Source organism: Pectinophora gossypiella, chromosome 9 (assembly GCF_024362695.1).
Source record: "Pectinophora gossypiella chromosome 9, ilPecGoss1.1, whole genome shotgun sequence".
NCBI classification, from domain to species: Eukaryota; Metazoa; Arthropoda; class Insecta; order Lepidoptera; family Gelechiidae; genus Pectinophora; species Pectinophora gossypiella.
In genome coordinates, this window is record NC_065412.1 from 15,909,889 (window position 1) to 15,920,551 (window position 10,663).

Consider the following 10,663-nt stretch of genomic DNA (forward strand, 5'->3'; position numbering starts at 1 on the left):
ATTTGACCAAGATTTAAATAGGTTTCGTGAAAACAAAAATGTTCCAGGTGCGATAGTTTTGCCAGGCCGTAGGGTGTCTCCCTGATGCGGAGCAGTTTTTCAAGATCGAGCAGTATTGAAATACTCAACATGACGATCCGATCACATTCCTATACATCATTTTTACCCCCGAGGCATTTTCAGGAAAAACGAAAAATTTGTATGGCGGCCATCTTGAATTTCCGCCATTTTGATTTTTTTTCAACGGCAATTAAATTTGACCAAGATTTTAATAGGATTGGTGGAAAAAATAATGTTCTAGGTGCGATAGTTTGGCCAGGCCGTAGGGTGTCTCCCTGATGCGGAGCAGTTTTCTGAAGATCAAGAAGCATTTACATACTCAACATGACCTTCCGATTACGTCCCCATACATTGTTTTTGCCCCCGAGACATTTTCTGGAAAAACAATTTTTTGTATGGCGGCCATCTTGTTTTTCCGCCATTTTGATTTTTTTTCACCCACGATAAAATTTGACCAAGATTTAAATAGGTTTTTGTGAAAAAAGAATCGTTCCAGGTGCGATAGTTTCGCCAGGCCGTAGGGTGTCTCCCTGATGCGGAGCAGTTTTCCAAGATCTGGAAGTTTTCCCATACTCACCAGGAGTTTTGATCACTTTTCCTCATACATTATTTTTACCCCCCGACGCTCCTTCTGGGAGAACAATTATGTCAGTGAGTGAGTGAGTGAGTGAGTCAGTCAGTCAGTGGGTCTCCAGCTATATATAATATAACTAGATGTCGCGTGGTTCGCTCGCAGCAAGCTGCTCGCGTGTCTTGTTTTCCCGCCATTTTTTTACCGCGATAGAATTTGACCAAGACTTGATAGGTCTCGTGAAATCAAAAAAGTTCTAGGTGCTATAGTTTTGCCAGGCCGTAGGGTGTCTCCCTGATGCGGAGCAGTTTTCCAAGATGACGTTCCGATCACACCCCAATACATCATTTTTACCTCTGAGACATTTTCTGGAAAAACAAAAATTTGTATGGCGGCCATCTTGTTTTTCCGCCATTTTGATTTTTTTTCACCCACGATAAAATTTGACCAAGATTTAAATAGGTTTTGTGAAAAAAGAATCGTTCCAGGTGCGATAGTTTCGCCAGGCCGTAGGGTGTGTCTCCCTGTATGCGGAGCAGTTTTCCAAGATCTGGAAGTTTTCCCATACTCACCAGGAGGTTTTGATCACTTTTCTCATACATTATTTTTACCCCCCGACGCTCCTTCTGGGAGAACAATTATGTCAGTGAGTGAGTGAGTGAGTGAGTCAGTCCAGTCAGTGGGTCTCCAGCTATATATAAATAACTAGATGGTGCTAAGTGCGCTCGCTGCTAAAGCAGCTTCGCGGGCGTTGTACGTGGATTGACGTTTTCGTATAGTTTGTTTCGCATCACAGATTTGTAATAACTATTAAGACAGACACAAAAAGAAATAAAAAAAATGTGTAGGATATTGTTGGTTTATTTTATGTTATCAAAAAATAAAAATATAACATTATATTCTCTCTCTCTCTCCCTTGCATTGTTCCCATATGGTGGTGGGGTCTTTATTCCGAGTCTTTTCCTTCCACTTCGCTCTGTTGGATGTATCGTCTGCGGAAACATTGCAGGAACAAAGATCTTCTTTGATGACATCTGCTCTTTGCCTTCTGTATTTCCTGTTAAAAATAAAATAATATTAATTTATTTATAATAACGTATAGGTATAATATCCTTTTCTTAGTCGATAGCGATACGTTTTTGCCAAAGTGGTCGTGGTCGTCATGTAACGTACTTCGATATTTTGTAACTTTTGATTGCTGGCTGTCACACTGCTGCGTGCATTGAAGGACTTCAGGCTTGGTCGATTTTATTCTATTGCAATCATAATCTCCTACACAGTTTATTACACTCTGCATTTCCTGTGAATAAAATATAAATATTACATTTTTTATCCTTAGTCTATAGCGATACGTTTATGCCAAAGTAGTCGTGATCGTCATGTAACGTACCTCGACATCTTGTTACTTTTGATTGCTGGCTGTCACACTGCTGCATTCTTTGAATGAGCGGCCAACATCAGGCTTGGTTTATATAATACTATTGTATTAATGATCTCCTACGCAGTTTTTGCCTTCTGCATTTCCTGTAAATAAAACATATAATTAAATATTATATGTAATTTATTTTCCTTAGTCGATAGCAATACGTTTTTTGCAAAATAGTTGTGGTCGTCATGTAACGTACCTCGATATCTTGTTACTTTTGATTGTTGGCTGTCCACACTGCTGCATTCATTGAAGGAGCTGGCAACATCAGGTTTGGTTTATATAATACTTTTGTATTAATGATCTCCTACGCAGTTTTTTGCCTTCTGCATTTCTGTAAAATAAAATATATAATTTATTTTCCTTAGTCGATAGCGATACGTTTTTGCCAAAATAGTCGTGGTCGTCATGAAACGTACCTCGATATTTTGTAACTTTTGATTGTTGGCTGTCACACTGCTGCATTCATTGAAGGGGCTGCTGACTTCAGGCTTGGTCGATTTTATTCTATTGCAATCATGAACTCCTACACAGTTTATTGCCATCTGCATGTCCTGTAAATAAAATATATATTATTATTTTTTTCCTTAGTCTATAGCGATACGTTTTTGCCAAAATAGTCGTGGTCGTCATGAAACGTACCTCGATATCTTGTAACTTTTGATTGCTGGCTGTCACACTGCTGCATTCATTGAAGGGGGGCTGCTGACTTTCAGGCTTGGTCGATTTTAATTCTATTGCAATCATGAGAACTCCTACACAGTTTATTGCCATCTGCATTTCCTGTAAATAAAATATATATATATTTTTTTCCTTAGTCTATAGCGATACGTTTTTGCCAAAGTGGTCGTGATCGTCATTTAACGTACCTCGATATCTTGTTACTTTTGATTGCTAGCTGTCACACTGCTGCATTCATTGAAATAGCGGCCAACATCAGGCTTGGTAGTACTATTGTATTAAAATCTCCTACGCAGTTTTTTAGCATTGTGCATTTCCTGTTAAAAAAAAATAATGTTAATTTATATATATTAACTTTTATTTATAAATATATACATATATATATTAGGTGATTTCAAACTACCCAGGAGGTACACCCAGTAGCTCGCTTTTTTTCATGTGGTTCCCCCGCTAATCGAGGCCGCATCCACCTACTTATATGAGAAGTAGGTTCTATCTAATGAGTTAGCAATAGTCATTCAATAAGCAGAGAAATGTGAAAGAAAAAGCAATTTTTAGCTAAGGAATTTAAAATAAAAAGCAATTTTCAGCAATTAGCATGCAATAAGCAAAGCAATTACTCAGTAATTGTCAAACATAAGCGAGTTGTATAATTTAAAGATATTATTGACAATAACAAACACGTACCGAGTTTGTTAATACTTACATTGAGTTATCATCGCTAAGTTGACCAAATTATTAGTACAGGTTATCACATTCACTAAATGAAAATATGTGTTTTTATCAATTGTAACAATGCTTGCATGACCTAACCAACCGTTGGTGTTGTGGACGCCAATCTTCAAGAGACAAGTGGACGGGGTGTGAGGAAAACTGGCAAGATGAACACGCGGTGTGGGTGCGACTGGTGCACGGGAGAGAAGTGGAGCTAGTTGGCAGATGGAATTAGGCATCACTCTCTTGCTTCAGTTAAGTTCCACTCAGATCAGGTGGGTTGTCGCATGGATGAACATCGCATGGGTTGGAGTAATTCGGAAGTAGAACTGTCCATGTTGTTCCCTTCATCGTAGGCACTTCAGTGGACTGTGGGTCGATCAACAATAGTTACGTGAGTTGGCTGTCAAACCGATATGACGTGCCAGCCGAATCTAGCGACCAGGTATGCAGGGGATGGAGGTATCCTGTGGAGTAATCATATCAGCAAAGGTGAAAATGTCGGTTGGGAGTGAAATGGAGGGAGAAGGAGAGCTGCAGTCAGCGGTCACGATCTTGCTGTAAATAGACTACATGCTCAGTTTACGTGTAGTTGTAACTGTTCGAAGTTAATTGAAAACGATCGATATGCAAATTCCTGTTTAATGAAACAAGTAATAAATGAACAGGCAGGTGTTTTTTTCGGTATTTAAACGCTAAGACCGTTGTTTGTTTATTGATTAGCAGTGGTATGATGAATCTTGGATACTGATGAATGCTAATAAGCTAAGTATTTAAAACAAAATCACATTCAGAAGCACTAAAAACACATTAAATTAAAGAACGAAATAATACCGTATGAAATATTATTTAATATAATATAAAGAATGGAAAGAAGAAATGACAAGAATGCTATTTAGCGTGACATGGCTCTAAAAAGATCCACTGGAAAACATAAAACAATATAAAACCTAAGTTTTAGTTTAGCTCATACACGATATTATGTTTTTTGAGGAACCGTGTCATGCGAAACAGTGTTCTATTGGAAAGAATAGTAAGAAGAAATGCAAAGAACACAATTTAGCGTGACATAGCTCTAACCAGATCCACTGGAAAACATAAAACCATGTAAAACTCTAAGTTTTAGTTTAGCTCATACACGATATTATGTTTTTTGAGGAACCGTCTCATGCGAAACAGTGTTCTATTGGAAAGAATAGTAAAAAGAAATACAAAAAACACCATTTAGCGTGACATAGCTCTAACCAGATCCACTGGAAAACATAAAACCATGTAAAACCCTAAATTATGTTCAGCTCATACACGATATTATGTTTTTTGAGGAACCGTCTCATGCGAAACAGTGTTCTATTGGAAAGAATAGTAAGAAGAAATGCAAAGAACACAATTTAGCGTGACATAGCTCTAACCAGATCCACTGGAAAACATAAAACCAAGTAAAACCTAAGTTTTAGTTTAGCTCATACACGATATTGTTTTTTGAGGAACCGTCTCATGCGAAACAGTGTTCTATTGAAAAGTATTGTAAGAAGAAATGCAAAAAACACTATTTAGCATGACATAGCTCTAACCAGATCCACTGGAAAACATAAAACCATGTAAAACCCTAAATTTTTGTTTAGCTCATACACGATATTATGTTTTTTGAGGAACCGTCTTATGCGAAACAGTGTTCTATTGGAAAGAATAGTAAAAAGAAATACACAAAACACCATTTAGCGTGACATAGCTCTAACCAGATCCACTGGAAAACATAAAACCATGTAAAGCCCTAAATTTTTGTTTAGCTCATACACGATATTATGTTTTTTGAGGAACCGTCTCATGCGAAACAGTGTTCTATTGGAAAGAATAGTAAAAAGAAATACAAAAAACACCATTTAGCGTGACATAGCTCTAACCAGATCCACTGGAAAACATAAAACCATGTAAAACCCTAAGTTTTTGTTTAGCTCATACACGATATTATGTTTTTTGAGGAACCGTCTCATGCGAAACAGTGTTCCATTGAAAAGTATTGTAAGAAGAAATGTAAAAAACACCATTTAGCGTGACATAGCTCTAACCAGATCCACTGGAAAACATAAAACCATGTAAAACCCTAAATTTTTGTTTAGCTCATACACGATATTATGTTTTTTGAGGAACCGTCTCATGCGAAACAGTGTTCTATTGGAAAGAATAGTAAAAAGAAATACAAAAAACACCATTTAGCGTGACATAGCTCTAACCAGATCCACTGGAAAACATAAAACCATGTAAAACCCTAAATTGTTGTTTAGCTCATACACGATATTATGTTTTTTGAGGAACCGTCTCATGCGAAACAGTGTTCTATTGGAAAGAATAGTAAAAAGAAATACAAAAAACACCATTTAGCGTGACATAGCTCTAACCAGATCCACTGGAAAACATAAAACCATGTAAAACCCTAAATTTTTGTTTAGCTCATACACGATATTATGTTTTTTGAGGAACCGTCTCATGCGAAACAGTGTTCTATTGGAAAGATTAGTAAAAAGAAATACAAAAAACACCATTGAGCGTGACATAGCTCTAACCAGATCCACTGGAAAACAAAAAACCATGTAAAACCCTAATTTTTTGTTTAGCTCATACACGATATTATGTTTTTTGAGGAACCGTCTCATGCGAAACAGTGTTCTATTGAAAAGTATTGTAAGAAGAAAATGCAAAAAACACCATTTAGCGTGACATAGCTCTAACAGATCCACTGGAAAACATAAAACCATGTAAAACCTAAGTTTTAGTTTAGCTCATACACGATATTATGTTTTTTGAGGAACCGTCTCATGCGAAACAGTGTTCTATTGAAAAGTATTGTAAGAAGAAATGCAAAGAACACCATTTAGCGTGACATAGCTCTAACCAGATCCACTGGAAAACATAAAACCATGTAAAACCCTAAATTTTTGTTTAGCTCATACACGATATTATGTTTTTTGAGGAACCGTCTCATGCGAAACAGTGTTCTATTGGAAAGAATAGTAAAAAGAAATACAAAAAACACCCTTTAGCGTGACATAGCTCTAACCAGATCCACTGGAAAACATAAAACCATGTAAAACCCTAAATTTTTGTTTAGCTCATACACGATATTATGTTTTTTGAGGAACCGTCTCATGCGAAACAGTGTTCTATTGAAAAGTATTGTAAGAAGAAAATGCAAAAAACACCATTTAGCGTGACATAGCTCTAACCAGATCCACTGGAAAACATAAAACCATGTAAAACCTAAGTTTTAGTTTAGCTCATACACGATATTATGTTTTTTGAGGAACCGTCTCATGCGAAACAGTGTTCTATTGAAAAGTATTGTAAGAAGAAATGCAAAGAACACCATTTAGCGTGACATAGCTCTAACCAGATCCACTGGAAAACATAAAACCATGTAAAACCCTAAGTTTTTGTTTAGCTCATACACGATATTATGTTTTTTGAGGAACCGTCTCATGCGAAACAGTGTTCTATTGAAAAGTATTGTAAGAAGAAAATGCAAAAAACACCATTTAGCGTGACATAGCTCTAACCAGATCCACTTGTCACGTTCTTATCACGCGAATCAAATAGGTAGTACTTACTAGGGTAAATAAAACGGTATATAGAAATAAAACCAAGTTTATTGACATTAAATCCCTAGCAAGTACATAGATCGGATCTCTGGGTCGCAGGTAATTTGATACTGGCTGAGCACCCTTGGTGCAGTAGGAAAACTACCACTTCCCTGTAACTCTTCCCACGACGACACGGGGTACACCGGCGCGCGCAGCAGGGCAGCAGAAACGGTGGGGTAAGTACAGGACCGAAAGTGGATCCAGCGGGTTGTAGAACCCGAAAGGTGAAGCGGTAGAGGTAAGTACAGGACCGGTAGTGGGTCCTGCGGTTGTAGAACTCGAAGGGTGAACCCTGGAACCCGGAATTAGTCATTTCAAGAATTGTCCGAATTCCCAGTCTGACTGCCACATGCCGATTCCTTAGCTTGATTGAAGATGGGAAGTGGATAGCAAGCAAGCTTAGCAATCTAAGATGTGGCTGTCAGCAAATTACACACAATAAAAGTGAATTTAGCAAAATAAATTTAGAAAAAGAACAAAGAACAAGATAAATTTATGGTAGGTAGTTGTTTTTTAAAAAGCTATCTAACAAAATAGTAAAATTGAATATTTTAAGCTGAATAATTTTAATAGTAACGATATTAAACGTATTTTGTACATTATTATTGTTCCATTTAAGAATTATTTAAACAAGGAAAGTACTTAGGTACAAAGATAACTTTACGTTGGTTAAGTAGAATTAATTTAGAAAAATTGACAATTTAAATGTTGTTTTGAACATAAAAGATTGCTAATTATGATATAAAATAAGCACTAAAGCGTGAAAATACATTTACCCGATGATTATGAAAAATGACAGTCATGCAATGAACAAAGAAAGCATGTACTAGTCTACGTTGATATTTAAACTAATAAAAATAGTAATTGCTACACTTACCCAATTAATGGGGATAACACAATACTATAAATTATTATGTCGTAGACAAAATTAGTAAAAAAAAAGTACCTATTTAAAAAATATACGAGTAATCGAGGTGTTCTCGCTACAAAGGCAGAAGGATTGTGTCGAACATCCGATCGGAAGAGTAGCGGCTCGGCTGTGGAATGTAGGTACGGCTACCTACGCAATGTGATAATTATTAAAGTCGTACAATATTAACGGAATTATTTTGTAAATAGCTATGTTTTGTTAAATTAATTAGTATAAGTTTATTTATGTAATAATATTTTAGTTTTAAGCAGTAGTTTTTAAGTGTTTTCAATGATAACTTTTTGATAGTTCCTAACAGAAAAACAAGAGCAATTACACTCAGTAGTAAAACGCGGCAGGCGTTACATACCCCCCTTTTTTGGGTAGGATTTTCGCTAAGAAAATCCGCTGACTAAAATGTAAGCTAGTCTGTCCTTCTTACTATTGACCATTCTAAAAATTACGTGGTACACATTCATTTCAACCCTTCCATTCACCCCCCTACTTTCTTTCATCCCTTTCACACACAAACAGTTATCTTATTTCGTTTTAAGTGACTGCGTCCTTTCCAAAAAGAGTACTAGACTTTTAACCGCAGCTTAGTACTCACACGTAATCAATAGGAGATTTAAGGTAACCGTTTTTTTTTTTTTCTTTTTATAGTATAATTTTCTTATCTTCGGGGTAGGGCCGAAGATAAAATAAATAGAATGTCCTAGGGGTAGGGCCTGGAGATTCAATATTTTTTTTTTTGTAAAAAAAAAATTAGAAATACTATATATAAGTAAATATATTTAAGACGGTAGGTAGTTTTAGTAAGTAAGACATTGTTTTAGGCTAGTTTTGGATTTTTTAGTATAGTTTTAGTAAGTGTAGTTTTAGTTTTTTTTTTTTTTTAAGGTAGTATGTAAGGTATTTTTAGAGAATATTAGAAGATATTAGAAGACGCATGCCATGCTCAAGATTTAAGTTTTTGGCAGGCCTAAGGCGTTTGATGGTATTACACATCAATCTCTTGACTGACTCTTACAGTCTGCTCGAGAATTAGTAAGCAGCTGGGGGATTCTATGTTTTTCTCTCACTTCCATCCCAGCAAGGAAGTTTTGTAAATATGGAAAGTTTTATTTTAGTTAGGTATTTTTTTGTTTATTAAGTTTAGATATAATCATTTAGAATAGTTTGTAAGTTTAATATCCTTGACATGCCATGTACCTCTTCATAAAGGAGTTCATCTTTCTGAAGTGATAAATATTTAATTGGACGAGACATCTCTATTACTTTATGTTTAAATTGTAATTAGTTTAGTTGAATAGTTATTTTTTGAGTAAGTGTTGCAAGTACCTGAAGTCTTAATAACTAAAACACAACAAACGGCAGAAGGAAAATAACAAGAAAACAAATGCTACTATCAAAAGTACACAACAATTAAAACACAGGGGTAGACAGAGGTTGGCAGTGCAAAATCAAAGTTTTCCTTCTGTGCGATGTGGTAGGTTCGATTTTGAGTTTTTAATTGTATGCAATCACCTTGAAAGAGAAATAGTAAGGTATTCCCACAAAGCAACCACAGCACACAAAAGTTGCAGTTACAATTCACTTAAAGCTAGACAAAATAATCAGACCAACACCAAAGATGACCAAAAATGCCAAAACCAGCAAAAAGGATACTCAGCTCAGTATTTCCTTAGTTGGGCGCCATTGTCACGTTCTTATCACGCGAATCAAATAGGTTGTACTTACTAGGGTAAATAAAACGGTATATAGAAATAAAACCAAGTTTATTGACATTAAATCCCTAGCAAGTACATAGATCGGATCTCTGGGTCGCAGGTAATTTGATACTGGCTGAGCACCCTTGGTGCAGTAGGAAAACTACCACTTCCCTGTAACTCTTCCCACGACGACACGGGGTACACCGGCGCGCTCAGCAGGGCAGCATAAACGGTGGGGTAAGTACAGGACCGAAAGTGGATCCAGCGGGTTGTAGAACCCGAAAGGTGAAGCGGTAGAGGTAAGTACAGGACCGGTAGTGGGTCCTGCGGTTGTAGAACTCGAAGGGTGAACCCTGGAACCCGGAATTAGTCATTTCAAGAATTGTCCGAATTCCCAGTCTGACTGCCACATGCCGATTCCTTAGCTTGATTGAAGATGGGAAGTGGATAGCAAGCAAGCTTAGCAATCTAAGATGTGGCTGTCAGCAAATTACACACAATAAAAGTGAATTTAGCAAAATAAATTTAGAAAAAGAACAAAGAACAAGATAAATTTATGGTAGGTAGTTGTTTTTTAAAAAGCTATCTAACAAAATAGTAAAATTGAATATTTTAAGCTGAATAATTTTAATAGTAACGATATTAAACGTATTTTGTACATTATTATTGTTCCATTTAAGAATTATTTAAACAAGGAAAGTACTTAGGTACAAAGATAACTTTACGTTGGTTAAGTAGAATTAATTTAGAAAAATTGACAATTTAAATGTTGTTTTGAACATAAAAGATTGCTAATTATGATATAAAATAAGCACTAAAGCGTGAAAATACATTTACCCGATGATTATGAAAAATGACAGTCATGCAATGAACAAAGAAAGCATGTACTAGTCTACGTTGATATTTAAACTAATAAAAATAGTAATTGCTACACTTACCCAATTAATGGGGATA

General features: G+C 36.0%; 1 long non-coding RNA gene across 1 annotated transcript; it reads right to left on the reverse strand.

Annotated features, from left to right (window-relative positions):
* Nucleotides 1-1,669: 1,669 nt before the first annotated feature.
* On the reverse strand, nt 1,670-2,123 carry LOC126369755 (uncharacterized). Its single transcript, XR_007566768.1, has 3 exons — nt 2,022-2,123; nt 1,805-1,931; nt 1,670-1,688 (listed from the first exon to the last, which is right to left on the reverse strand). It is a non-coding gene; the product is annotated as an uncharacterized LOC126369755 (long non-coding RNA).
* Nucleotides 2,124-10,663: the final 8,540 nt, after the last annotated feature.